Here is a 14,057-nt window from a genome sequence, read left to right on the forward strand (position 1 = left end):
CCTCCATTCATGGCCAGAGAGGAAAGGTAAAAAGAAATCCAACCTCACTCAAGGACCCTATTGTGTACCTTTTCACACTGAGCTCTCATGCCGCTGCCAAAATGCCATATATCCCCTCCCATCCCAACCCCTGGACCACAGAGCCATGTCCTCTCACCTGCACAGGCCTCCTCTGCTCCCTTTCTACCCCACCAGCCCTTTGGGATGCTTCAACCCTCACAGTGCAATCTCTCAGACTCTAGTTGATCCTGGCCCACAGCCAAGTCACCATCTTCCAACCTCCAGAGTCCTCACCCCAGTTCAGTGACAAAGTCGGGTGTCCAGGGGAATCCAGCTCAGTCTGCTGGAAACCAAAGGAAATAACATTGGTCTGATTCAAGGACTGGAGAAGTGAGTCAGCCCCCAGCCCATCGGCCTTCCCTGTTACCTAATATCACACCCACATTATTCATGGATTACTGCTTTCAGTTTACTAGACAGCAGAGCCCAGCCAGAATCCTGAGAGCCAGAGGATGACTTATCATTTGGCTGTGGGGTCAACATCAAGTACACACCCCGCTTCTGTCCAAAAAACATGGGGTGCAACTCACAGAGTCAGGAGAGACACATGATTCCCAGTCTTTCCCTGAAGCCCCTGGTTACTCTGAGCAAACTGTTGGGTTTCATACCTTGGGAAAATGTCCCCTGTGAATAAAATGAATGAGAACATCCTCAACTACAGGATGCAAGCAGGTGTCCCCCCATATCATTTGCATAGCCAGACAACCAAAGCTGTGGCTCTGATGGCTCACCAGGCCTGACCTCATACTACTCAGGAACCTTCCCACCGAACAGAAGTACCTAGGGTGATGGGAACCTCCAGTGACCTAGAGAAGTGGAAATATACCACAAAGTGATCCTGAGACTCTTGTGTTTAGGTGATGAAAGAAATAATCCTCCACCAGATACAATGCCTGCATCTGTATTCCTAGCTACTCAGGAGGCAGATATCAGGAGGATTGTAGTCCAAGCCTGCTGGGTAAAAAAAAAAAAAAGAAAAAAAAGTGCAAGACCATCTCAAACATAACCAAAGCAAAATGGGCTGGAAGTGTAGGTCAAGTGGTAGAGCATCTGCCTAGCAAGCACAAGGCTCCCAGGTCAAACCCTAGTACCAAAGAAAAGAGGGAAAGAAGGAGGGAAGGAAGGAAAGAGGGAAGTGGGGAGGGAGGAGGAAGAAGGGAGGGAGAGCGGGAAAGGGGAGAAGGGAGAGAGAAAGGAAGAGTCTCCCAAACTGGTCTGCTCAATTTATACTTGGAATTAGATAATTTAGAGGTAGAGGAAGAAGATGCTGGAGGAGGAAACTGGGTTGGCATTTTGGCCTCCTGGTTGAGAGGTAAGACTTTGAAGACCAGGCCAACAGACATGGAGGGGAGGAAGGGGAGGGAGGGAGCCTCCCATGACCAATCCCTATTTCCAACATGCCATGATTCACGGGACCACCCCAGACAAGGCTTATCTGCTGCCCATACTGCACCCTTTTTCAGCCCTTTGAAAAATGATCCCGTTCATCCTCTCTCTTGGCACTACAACTTAGGTACCAGGCCTCTAGGGCTGCTGGCAACTAATAGACATTAGGGCCTCAACATTCCAAAGAAGGAACTGTATGCACTGTGTTTGTTTTTTAATTTTAAGTCGTTTATTGAGGTAGAATTTACATATAATGTACTACAATAAAACCTCTCTTTGTGTGTGTGTGTGTGTGTGTGTGTGTGTGTGTGTGTCTGTGTGTGTGTGTGTGTCTGTGTGTGTAGGTCCTGGGGCTCCAGGGCCTAAGCCCTGTCCCTGAGCTTTTTTGCTCAAGACTAGTGTTCTAACATTTGAGCCAGAGCTCTACTTCCAGATTTTTGGGGGGTAGTTTCATTGGAGATAAGAATCTCATGAACTTTCCAGTGCAGGCTGACTTCGAACCTCAATGCTCAGAGCTTAGCCCCCCCTGAGTAAGGATTATAGGCATGAGCCACTGGCACCCAGTAAATTCATCCATTTTAAACTCTACTTCCATGGGTTTTAAATGCATGCAGTTATATAACCATCATCACAACGGAGACACCAAAAGTGTTCCATCATCCCCAGATTCTGCAGTGTTTCTTTATAGTCAAACTCTTCCCCCAGCCCAGACCCTCAAAACTGAGTCTCAATTTATTCCCCTCTTTACTTTTGTCTTTTCCAAAATATCATATCAACAGAACCATATCATACATACACAGCCACCAGAAAGGGGCCTGCTTTTACTCGGCCTAATGTACTTGAAACTCACTCAGGTTGTGTTATTTTCAGAAGTTCATGTTCATTGATGAGCAGTGTTCCTCTGTGCAGGTGCATAACAGAGTGCTTATTCATTCAGTAATCAAAGGACATTGGAGTCATTACCATTTGAGGCAATCTGATTAGAGCCATTATAAACATCTGTATATAAGTTTTTGTGTGGATCTATGTTTTTATTTACCTTGGTAAATACCTAAGAGTGGTATTGCTGGAACATATGATAAAGTATGCTACACATTATACTTTACTACCAAACCATTTTCCAAAGTAAAAGATACTATTTTACCTTCCTACTCAATGTATGAGAGTTCCAGTTGCTCCATATATTCTCCAGCATCTGATACTGTCACTTTTATTATTTATGGTATCTTTTATTCCAGCCACTTCAAAAGTTATTTCTCACTATGATTTTCATTTAGTGATTAATAAAGTTAAGCAACTTTATTTGTATTTGCCATTCACATTTCTTCTCTGATGAAGGGATGCTTAAATATCTAGGCCATTTTTTAAACGGGATTTTCTTCTTATTGAATTCTGAGGGTTTTTAAAAAAAATATTGTACATACAAGTTTTCTATCAGATGTAGGGTTTTGCAAATATGTTCTCCTTCATCTTTTTAACAGAGTCTTTTGAAAAGCAGTTTTCCATTGTGATGAAAGCAAATTGATCGACTTTTAATGGATTGTGTTTTCAGTATCATATCCAAGAAATCCTTGTATAGCCCAAATCATAAACATTTTTTCAGCTGGGAATATGGCCTAGTGGCAAGAGCGCCTGCCCAATGTCTTCCTGTTTCCTCCTTTTATAGTTTTACTTTTTTCTTTCATACTTTACCTTATACTTTTGTCATTTACACTTATTTTTGTGCTGGTACTTGGAGTTAAACTCAAGACCTGAGCACTGTCCATTAGCTTTTTTTGCTCAAGGCTGGCACTCTAACACAAGCCATAGCTCCACTTCTGGCCTTTTGGTGGTTAATTGAGATAAAAGTCTCATGAACTTTCCTGCATGCACTGTCTTTCAACCTTGATTCTCAGATTTCAGCCTCCTGATTAGCTGTGATATGAGTCACTAATGTCCAGTTTGTCTTTAATACTTTAAAGTTTACATATATGTCATGATTTATTTGGGACTGTAGGCTAATGTTCTGTTCATGTTGCCTCTGCCTCCTCCTCTTTCTCCTTTTTCTTTTTTTCTTCCTCTTTCTCCTCCTCCCATTCTCATTCTCCTCTTCCTGTTCCTCTTCCTTTTCCTTCCTCTCCCTCTCCTTCTCCTTCTTCCCCCTCCTTTGCTTCCTCTGCATCTTCTCCCTCTTCTCCTTTCTTTTCCACATATGGACATATAAACTTTCCAGCATTCGTTTTTAAGCCCTGTCCATTGAATTCTTTGCACATTGTTACAAATCCTCTGGCCTTGCCTGTTTAGATGTATTTCATCATTCTCCTTTCTATCCCATTGTTAGAAATGTTTACCATTTTATTATTTCCATTGTCTAGCTTTCTAGCAATTCCTGAAATCAGGCAGTACGGAACCTATTTGCACTGTTTGTAAAGTCCTCCCTCCTCTACAAGGCTCTCCTCTTTGCTGAGGTTTTTCAGACCAAGGGCAGAAGTTGGACCAGGCTCAGGGCCACTTCTGCCTTGCAGATCCTTGTGATTCAAACCTTGCCAACTCATCTCCTGACATACCTGCCTCCTAGGAATACCAATACACTTAGAGTATTCAGCTTTACCTGGCCATGTCAGGTCTCCACGCCTTTAACCACTGGTGGTCCCTGACCTGGCCTCCTCAGAAGTCACCTTGCCCAGCAGTATAGTATAATGGTCAAAGATTGAACTCAGGAATCAGACTGCCTAGACTTGAAGCCAGACCTTGGGAAACCACTTATATCCCTATTATTGGGGAAATTTAGTAGAAAAAAGAAAAGCAAAAAATAAATAGAAAGAACCAAAGTCACTTCTCTTCTATGAGTTATACTAGGGGTTACATGAGTCAATATATAAATAATACATGTACTTGTATAAATTCACATTATAAACAAATAAAATGAGATATACACCCAATGAAATGTGCAGTTTTATGTTCAGTTGACAACTGATATACCTTCAAGACCCACTGCTGTCAAGAGAACATATGAACACAGATTTTCTTCTCCAATCCCCCCCTCCACACACACACACACACACACACACACACACACACACACACACGCTCAGCCCCTGTGACAGAGCTGCTGTTCCTAGGACCCTCACTTGAAGGGATAAGTAGCAGCCAGTAAGTGCCAATCAGCCCTGAGAAGTGACCCCTGCCTCCATGTCCATGTGTGCCACTCATACACCCAACATGGGGTCCCTGCTGCTGGGACCCAGGCCAGGAGTTCACACCTGGGCTGCCTCAAGGTCCATAGACATTTCAAGGCTGAAGCAACCAAGCCTCTGAACTGCAGGAATGGAGCCCACTTGCAAGGTGGCTGGGTGTGTCCCAGGCCTGAGAGGCAGAACTGTTCATCCTTGAAGGAATGTCCCCCTGAGAAGGAAGCTAAGAGAGGACCAAGAAGATCACTTGCTTTATTTCAGAGTGGAATGGAGCCCAGCAAGCAGAGAGGGCTCCTGAATGTGAGAAGTGGATTGGGGTATGGAAGGAAGCTCACGGGAGCAGCCTGGAGGCAGAAAGGGCTTCTAGTCCGGCTCACCTTCTCCAGGCCACTTCCCTGACCTCAGGTTCCTCATCTCTCCAGACACCCCTTAACAGGAACAGGAAAGAAGTCTGCTGTGTCCAGTCCTTGCCCAGGTCCAGGCCACAAGCCAGCCGTGCTCTACCTGGGTGGGGTAGAATGTTCCCTTCCATCCACTGCAAAGCACTCTCTAGGGAGCTAAGAACCAGAAGAGGGAAAATATCTCCTACAGACCCTCACACCCTGGGCCCCGGAAAAGGGCCCTACACAGAATAACTCTTTCCTCCTTGCTCTATGGCCCCTAGCTGCCTAGATCCTTGGGCCTCCCCTCTCTAGCTCCTGGGGCAAAGCTGAGGAGAACAGTGGGAGAGAAGGCTAGACACCCACTGTGCCAGGCAGAAGAGGATGGCCTCAGGGAGGAGGCAAAGGCATTCCTGTGCCTCCCTTCCATCTCTCTGCTATTTCCTGCCCTGCTCCAAAACCAGTGCTCCACCTGCTCCTACTTAGCCATTTCCTGTTGACTGCTTGCCTTCTGCAGCTTCCATTCCAGCAGTCCAGCAAGACCTCCAACATAGGGACAGAGTGGGCTATCTCTAGAACTTGTAGAGCAAAGAGCAGCTCCTTTTCAGCCAGCTTAATCAACCTTAAGAGCACAGAACACTGGCAGGCTTCCCCCAGTAGGACATGGCCAGGGAGGGGAAGAACTTCCCAGCCCAGTCAGACTGACTCACCACACTGAGTGTTAGTCACCCCTTCATGAGAAGCAGCTGTGCCCTGTAGTGCCCTCTTCTCTCCCAAGGCCCTGCCCTACCCTACCTGCCCAAGGCTGGTTATCCATTTTGGCCTCTCCTACTCACACTAGCACTGGGAATGAGAGCCCACCAAGTCACTGGTCACTGGCACTGACTTCCTGTGGAAAAACTCTGAGAATTTTCTAATGACAGATTTGGGGGTCTAAGACTTTGTTCCAATCTCGGCACCACTTATTTCTATCTCTATGAATTGGACTAATTCTGTCATGGGGAATAATAATGCTAACTACCTAGTAGGATTGCAACAGGGAGATCATACAATGCACAAGCAGGTTGCTGCTACAAATGAAGTCAGCAGTGTATAGGAGTCTGTGCTATCGTTGTTATTTAAGGACACACAAGGGGAAAAAATAATCCTTTACACACAGCCTTTTTCACAGGTTCCTTTCTTGCTAGGCAGATGCTCTATTATTGGAACCATGCCTCCAACCACCGCCCCCCCCCCCTTTTTTTTTTTACTTTCAGGATAGAGTCTTGTGTTTTGCCTGGGGTAGCCTCAGGCTGAAATCATCCCACCTATGTCTCCTATGTCGCTGAGATTGCAGGCATGCCAGCGTTGGTTGGAATGTGATCTCCACTCTTGGAGGGTTTAGGTGGAATAGCCTGTAACTGAGATCTTCCCAATCTCTACCTCCCAAACAGCTGGGATTGCAAGTGTGCACCACTCTGCCCAGCCCATACAACCATTTTTATAAAGTAAAGGTAACACATCTGTTGACTCCATGTCTGAAACTGTAGGTGACATGGAACAAAACAAAAGAAGTAGATTTCTCATGGCAATGGGCAGAGAGGAACAAGAATCAATGCCAGCAACTGTAGCTCCATGTGAAAACCTGGAAGGTGCAGCAAAGGCTGCAGATGGGCCCAGAGAATGCTCCTACTCTCTACTCCTAGAAGCCTGTTTGTCTGGCTTGTGAACAGAAGCACCCCCACCCCCACCCCACCCCCCATGCAGCTGGTCCCAAGTCTCAGGGCTTTTCACCTCAGCATTTGACACCTGGGGTCGGGTAATTCCTGTGGGGGGCACTGAAAGAGGGTTGGCATCCACACTAGATGCCATCCCTTGTGCTAGTTGTGACAAGGATGTCTTCAGACACTGATACACACACATACACACACACACACACACACACACACACACACACACGGAGTCTCTCCTGTGCGCAGTAGCATGAACTTCCTCAATTCCCCCATTCAACCCCACATCCTTACCTTCTTCCCTGCCCTCCTTCCCAACTCACCTTTCTCCAAGCTTGGCAGGGATGTCTTCCCAACATTCTCTGGGAAAAGCAATACCCAGAAGCCCACTGCATCTTGGAAAGGCAGCTTGGTCCAGCTTCTGGCAATTGGAACCAATGGGCTGAAAGGCCAATGCTGGGCTAAGGAGTGGTCGTTATGGAAACCAAAAGAAAGATGTCGAGTCCCCCTTTTTTGAGTCGCGAGAAACAATGGACTTAGACCAGGTAGTGAGCCTGGGGAAAGGCAAACTTAAGCTGAATAACAGGAGCCAAAAGCAGCTTGACCTAGAGCTGCTGACCTTTGTAAAAGAAAGGAATGAGGAAGACCACTCCGTTTGCATGTTTTAATTTAGGGGAAGTTCCAGCAAGACAGAGATTTAAGGTTAAGAAGTTAAATAGGTAAATACCAGTCACACCCTGAACCAAGAATTGTGTTGCTTTGATTGCTTTGTTTACTGGAGTAATTGTAATCACTAACTGAAATTCTGCTTCTGTACATTCAGCTTGCTGGCTTTGCCTAACTTGCCTGATCACCTGCGTGTGGTACATGTGATTTTTGCTTTTAAAATCTCAGCCCTGCTGAAACTTGGGGCTGCACTTTGCTCCCCGAAAGGCAGAGTACAGACACCATGAGGTTAATAAAATCCTAGCCCAATTAATTGAGTGTCTTGGAGTCTCCTTTGAATTCAGGATAAAACAATTTTCGTAATGGGTTGGAGTTCCACAACTGGTCTGGCCATGGGTTAGAGTCCCACCAGCTGTCATGGGTTAGAGTCCCACTTTGGTGACCAGGATACAACAGTCATGAAGGTGTCTAGGTGGTAACAGAAGAATACAAAGCCTGAGAACAGCCAGAGTGACCACCATGAAGGGGTATAGGCCCCGGCCCTGGCCCTTTTGCTTGGTCATCAGCCCAGCTGACAAGGAGCTAAACCCCCAGCAGCTTAGCCACTGCCTCCCCCTCAACCCAAAAATACCAAGCTGATGGTGGACCCCAAGTGTTCAGGAGGTCCAAACTGAATCAGGGACCGAGTTTAAAACTTCATCTGGAAGCACCAAGTTCCATATAAGTACTCTCTGTCTCCAGAACAGGGACATAAAAGAGCCCTTAAGCAAGGGTCAAAGGGAGGAAGCAACCAACAGGCTTCACAAGGGTGTGGCTTTGAAGCAAGTTTTGGCAGATGTGCTGTGCAGCAGGTAAAGAAGCAGATGGAGGAACCTTGCCAGAGACGTGTGCACATGGCCCACACACAGACAAAGGTCCCAAGTACGCGTAGCTGGCGTAGGAGCCCTAGTGGGCAGCAGGGTGGTACACTTGGATGAGGGGAGTGCGGGTGAGGAGGGCCTATTGCCACAGAAATACGGGCTGACGGCATAAAGGTGAATGGCTATTTGTACAACGTCCACACACCTTACCACTGAAGTTACAGGTTACTTTTGAAGCCTTGGCCAACCAGCAGCTAGTGTAAGCAAGCTAGCCTTGTTCCTGCAACAGACCCAAGCCCAAGTACACATGGGGCCATGGCCAGTTCCATGGGAGAAGACAGAGTTTCCACTGTTCAGAACATGGGGTAAAAGAAAGAACAGTCATCTAAATCAAGATCTAGGCAGGAAGCTCACAGTCCTAGGTCCACGCAGGAGTCACTGAGGATTGGTACTCCGCTGAGGAGTACCAATCAGTGTGTTCCCTCTTCATAGCGCCTTCCTTCCAAGCCACTCTGGAAGGTCACCAGGGCTGTTAACCTAGCCTGGCACCCAGGGCAAAGGAGATCTGATAGGAGCCTGGCTACCCAGTCTCAACCCTGGCTGGAGGAGACTCCGCCCCCTGCCCCCACCCCGTCCCAGGAAAGACCTGAGAGATTCCATTTCCAACCTGTCTGAGCCTTGCCTTTCTTGCCAAGTGACTCCGCCAGGAAGCCCAGAACAGCTGAGCGAGCTTTTCAGGACAGGCTGGACGCCAGAGGCACACAGAAGTCACCTCCTTTGACCATAGAGGCTCTCCTAGTTTGGTGTATTTTTTGTTTTTTAATACCAGAAATAAGGGTTGGCTGAGCTGCAAGGATACAAAAAAAAAAAAAAAAGGGACAGGAGAGGGAGATGTGTCACAGCCAAGCTGGTCACAGTCTTGGCAAATGAATGGACATTTTAAATGACAGGCACCCAGAAAAGCACAAATGAAGCCCAAAAGCTAATACATCCTCAATTAAAAATTACTTGAAATAGAAACAAGAGTTCTCTTTTTTTATTAAAATCTATACAAATTTAATAAGCACAGAGTGGGCTGGTGGTGTGTGTGTGTGTGTGTGTGTGTGTGTTTCAAAAAGAAGATGCACTAGAACAAGATTTTCCTTTGATGAAAATCTTCCCTCTGAAATTCTGTACCCATGGCTCCTTCCCTGTCCCTAGACCAGTAGGATCTGGTTCTCTCACAGAGAGACACAGCTTGTATAGGCTTCCTACCCTCCAGATGGGCACCTGTCTGCTCTACCTGAAAGATGAGGACATTCCTTTGGATTGTCATTTTGGTCACACACACCCCAACAGAGACTCTGGGTTTTAGCTCCCCATCCCTTTCTACCCTCTTGCTCTGTCTGCCAGTTCTACCTGCCACCCCAAATTAACCTTCTTAAAATCCTGTTTAATTCATCCCCTACGGTTGTCCAAAGGACATTATGCAAAATCTCTATCAGGATTTCAGGATATCCAAGACCCTCCCTCATACTGACCTTCTACCTCTTGTCCTCTCCTGTAGGAATCTCCACTAGATAGCTCACCATGCCGGGTGCACTCCTGCCTCCCCACCCTCCTGGCTCTTCCCCGTGTACCCAGGAGTCTAAGCATCTCAGGGCACCTTTTGGGTTTGTGACCTGCCAACATCAGGCCACTTCCTTGGATTAAAATCCAGAACTCTCCCTTCTGCATGCAAAGGCCTCATCTGTATTTCCTACTCAGCTCTTTTTGAGCACACTGCTTGGGTTATAAGCTATCTCACCAAAGAAATTGGTTTGCAAGATTTAGCAAGTTAAAATACCAGAGTCTTGATTAAATTTGAATTTCAAGTCCACAGTAACAACCAAAATTTTATAAGAAGCCTCTGTGATATTTGAAACATACTGACATTAAAATTTTGTTGTTAGAATTCAGATTTAAATGGGATTCCTCTATTTTCTCTAGCAGCCCTATATAGAAAGCAGTAGCTCATGTCTGATGTGCTCTATCCCACTCAATCTGACATGCAGAGAAATTCCTCAGGATCTTTACTCATGTGGGGGTGGGGGGGGTTGCTGGGGTTCAAACCCAGGGCCTTCTTTGTACATGCTAAGCAAGCATTTCCACCACTGAGCTATATCACAACCCAGAACCTGTATTGTTGAGTCATTTTGATTCAGTAAAGAATCTCTAGCTTTCAACTGCTGTGGACCCACTTGAAAGCCTTTGGTCCAGCCTAACCATCGGCAGTAAGCTCTTGGCAGGACACCTAGAGTTTATCTCATTCTATATCACCTCTTTTGCTCCAAAACACTCATCTTCAGGGACTGTGCTAGGGCAAACGGGCGTCGGGCAATAGTTTCTTACCAGGGAAGGCAGAAGCTCTGGAGCTAGACTGCTTGCTTTCAAAGCTCAGCTTGCTATCCACAAGGCCTCAAACAAGTGACTTAGCATCTCTGTGTCTCAATCTCCTTATCTACTAATTAGCAATGCTATCTGTTTATAAGGTTTTATGAGAATTCAATGAGCATGGACAGACATGGGTGAATTCACTCACACTCACAGAATGCACTCAATAAATGAAGCCTAACATGGTCATGATGGCTTAAGTCTGTCAAGTGGCATCGGTCTCACTACTCACTGATACGGTAACCAGGTGTGATTTACATACATAACAGAGATCAGAGATATGGCAGAGGAATAAGGGGGATGAGGGGACAGGGGACAGGGGACTAGGTTCTTCAAGAAGCAGAACAAGACACCAATTTGCTCTCTGTCATGTGAATTAGGACAATCCTGTCCCCATTTCTCCACTTCAATGCAAACCAATGTCGTCTCTTTTCCAATTCACAAAAGTACTCAAAGACAAAGGGCTAGGTATGTGGCTCAAGGGGTCCAGTGTTTGCCTAGTTAAGCACAAGGCTCTGAGTTCAAACCTCAGTATGGCCAAAATAAAGCAAGATAAGGAAAGACTGTTTTCCTCTGTGATGAAACCAGAGCCAAGGGGCTGCAGACTGGACTGGATGAAGACAGAGGAAAACTGTCACTGGCTTTAGAGGTTATGGAAGAGCATCTTAGCCTCAAGGATAAGATTCTTTGGCATCCTTTCAGCCCTTTCTCAGCTCCCAAGCCCTCCTGCTCTTGAACCTCGCAGGGGTGAGGACCTTGGGCCTTCTGAGGGCATTCTAGGTCAAGTCTTCAAAAGTTGAATGCCTATAAGAAAAAAATGGCTGAAAAGCAATTCTTTAAGGTCACTAAATTCACAACTTCACAGTAACTCCTCAAATATTCTGAGTGAATGTGTTTTCCTGGACAGTCATTTAGGGAATATTCAATTTGTCAGAAATGTAAATGCTAGCATGATTTCATTTTCTAATTTACACAGTCTTCTTATGGACAGATTTTTTTGTTTTAAATATGTTATTTTTATATCACATATTTAATTTTCTTATGAATACATTTGTGAATATATTCAATAATGTATTGTTTTCTCATGTGTTTGTTTGTTTTCTGAAATAGGGACTCACAATATAGCCTAGGTTGGCCTTGAACTCCATACTCCTGTCTCTACATCTCAGGTGCTAGAAGTTAGACATGTACCACCACCATGTTTGACTTCAGAATATATTTCTAGTGCCTAGTTACTACCATACAAGGAAAACACAATCAGATGTTCATGAAGGATACAGTCACTAAATGTATTTGAAAAGACTGTTGTTTAAGGCAAATTTATAGAAGATTAATGAATTTGGTAAATTTGAAGAATCTACTGAATTGACTCCTGTGTGAATTGGCTTTCAGAGACTTGTCCTAATTCTCATGAAAGCATATCAGTGTTTACCTCTTGTCATCTGTTTACCACATGATTCTGAGAACTTCTAGAGCAGCAGTTCTCAAAAATGAATATGCATGAGGTCATCAGGAAGCTTAGCTGAACTCTTAGCAGGCTCTTGGCTTACAGCTCCAAAGGATTCTGTTCTAAGAGATAGGGACCTAGGAATGGATGGCTTGCTCACAATTCCAAAGCCACTCAGAGACATGAAGATCCCACAAGCCATTCTGAGAATAAGTTTGATGGTGAGGAATGGTTAATCATGAAGAGTTACTTGATATTCTAAAGATTTTTTCCCCCTTCTTTTAGCATATGTTAACGTTATATCCATTGAGAAGCGTCCCTCTTGGGCGGCGGTACCTGAGCTGGTTTCCCGCCTTGGTGGCCGCCTTGGCATCAGCCACAGTGACTGGGAGACGGCAGTGGTTGCAGCAGGACCTGCAGTGCTTGGGAGCTTCTCTTATGCTCTGACTGACCAGGGCCCCCAGCCAGCCTTGTCGGAGCCGACTAAGGCTTTGGAACAGAATCCAGATGATGCATAGTATTATTGTCAGAGAGCTTATTGTCACTTTCTTCTTGGAAAAATACTGTGATGCCATTGCTGATACAAAGTTGAGTTCAAGAGACTCAATCCAAATAATGCCACTGCTATATTGAGAAAAGGAATATGTGAATACCATGAAAAAAAAAACTATGCTGCTGCTCTAGAAAGTTTTACAGAAGGACAGAAATTAAGTGCGGATGCAGATTTCAGTGTCTGCATTGGTGTCAGGAACCTTGGAAGAGAACCGAATCTGAGGTGACTCATTCTGCACCCCACTGGACTCAGTCAAAAATCAAATATGATTGGTATTAGACAGAATGTCAAGTAATCATTACATGCATGATCAGTAGAATGATGTAAATGTGGAATTATCTGAAAAAGAGTTGTCTGCTTTGGTGAAACTTTCTTCTGGAGAGGATTATAATTTGAAACTGAGACTGTGTCATCCTATAATACCAGAACAGAGCACATTTAAAGTACTTTCAACAAAGATTGAAATTAAAATGAAAAAAACAGAGGCTGTGGGATAGGAAAAGCTAGAGAGGCAAGGAGATATGCCTACACCAAAACAGTTTATAGCTGATGTAAAGAACCTACATTTGGGGCTGGGAATATGGCCTAGTGGTAGAGTGTTTGCCTTGTATGCACGAAGCCCTGGGTTCAATTCCTCAGCATCACATATATAGAGAAAGCCAGAAGTGGCGCTGTGGCTCAAGTGGTAGAATGCTAGCCTTAAGCACAAAAGAAGCCAGAGACAGTGCTCAGGCCCTGAGTTCAAGCCCCGGGACTGACAAAAAGAACGAGGAAGAGGAAGAGGAGGAGGAGGAGGAGGAAGAGGAGGAGGAGGAGGAAGAGGAGGAGGAGGAGGAGGAGGAGGAGGAGGAGGAGGAGGAGGAAGAAGAAGCTACATGTATCATCATCTCATTATACAAAAACATGGAATAAATTCGTTGATGAGATCAAAGAAGAAGAAAAGAATGAGAAATTGGAGGGTAATGCATCTAGAAACAAATTATTTCAACAAATCTATTCAGATGGTTCTGATGAAGTGTGCCATAAACAAATCATTTATGGAGTGGTAGTTTTGACTATCAACTGGTCAGATATAGGTAAAAAGAAAGTTAAGTCAATCCTCCTGATGGTATGGAATGGAAAAAGTACTAAATAAATTTGCTATCACTGTATTGCATATATTCACTAATAGCCAGCATGTATTGATACTACATTCTTGACCTTTGAATGCTAAATATCTTTTTGAAAGATTCTACCTCTTTGTGTTTTGGAAACTATTTTCCTTCAAGTGTTCTAAGAGTCTAATGAAGAATGAAGATCACATCTTTATTTCTTCAGTCCTTAAGGATTTCAAACATGATGAACCTGAATGAAATATTATTTGCCACTAGGTAGATTCATTCATCTACTGGTTGGGAGAGTGGAGAAATCT

At 44.9% G+C, this 14,057-nt stretch overlaps 1 pseudogene; it reads left to right on the top strand.

The window, feature by feature from the left end:
* The window catches only part of LOC125363019, a 101,165-nt pseudogene extending 87,388 nt beyond the window's left edge, over nt 1-13,777 (top strand).
* Nucleotides 13,778-14,057: the final 280 nt, after the last annotated feature.

This window comes from Perognathus longimembris, chromosome 14, assembly GCF_023159225.1.
Source record: "Perognathus longimembris pacificus isolate PPM17 chromosome 14, ASM2315922v1, whole genome shotgun sequence".
Classification (NCBI taxonomy): Eukaryota; Metazoa; Chordata; class Mammalia; order Rodentia; family Heteromyidae; genus Perognathus; species Perognathus longimembris.